This window comes from Hydra vulgaris, chromosome 01, assembly GCF_038396675.1.
Source record: "Hydra vulgaris chromosome 01, alternate assembly HydraT2T_AEP".
In the NCBI taxonomy this organism is placed as follows: Eukaryota; Metazoa; Cnidaria; class Hydrozoa; order Anthoathecata; family Hydridae; genus Hydra; species Hydra vulgaris.
In genome coordinates this window covers 61,226,695-61,227,500 of record NC_088920.1, presented here as the reverse complement: position 1 = coordinate 61,227,500, position 806 = coordinate 61,226,695, and positions in this window count along the sequence as shown.

Here is an 806-nt window from a genome sequence, read left to right as displayed (position 1 = left end):
CTTTACTCTATATAATATGTTAATAAAATATTATTCGCTCTACTATTATATAACCCAAGGCCCTTAAGGAAAAAAATGGATTATACACATGTCCTAACAGAAAACTAAGTTTCAAAAGACTTTTTTTAAAGTAAAAACATTTATCTATTGAATTAGAAACAAAAAAAAACAATTATTACCTCCTTTTTACCGGTGCGACACAAATATAAAATATAATAAATTAGCTTTATACTGATCCTAACAAATTTTTAAAAAAATCGCCTTTAAAAACTGCCTCTAATATATAGGGAATGGGACTTAAAATGTCATCATTTAGAAATATTAACATTAGCTTTTTACTAATGAAAATAAACACTTTAAAACGCTTTTTTCAAAACTTAGGTCTTTTTATTGGAATTAAATAAATTACTAATATGGTTTTGTTTATTATATTAAAGGTATTACTATTTATATGAAAAAATTGCTCATTTTTAATATGTAATCGGATTAAGTTGTCCCGAACCATCCTCCAAACATGTGTCCGATACCACCCGATCATACCTTTCACAAGTACAAGTTTTAAAACCAGTGAATTAAAGTATTAAACAAGTTTTTTTTGTTTAATAAACATTGTAAATAAAAATGTATTTTTAATCAATAAAAAGTTTTTAGTTTACATAAAAATTAAGTAGAATATTATGTGAATCAAATATTACGATACATCGCTCAACTGGAGGTGGGAAATAATATCTTGCCCTCCCAGCCAATCACTTCGGCATAATATGAAAGATATTTTGCATATGCCGTATTTCACTCAAATAATGTTG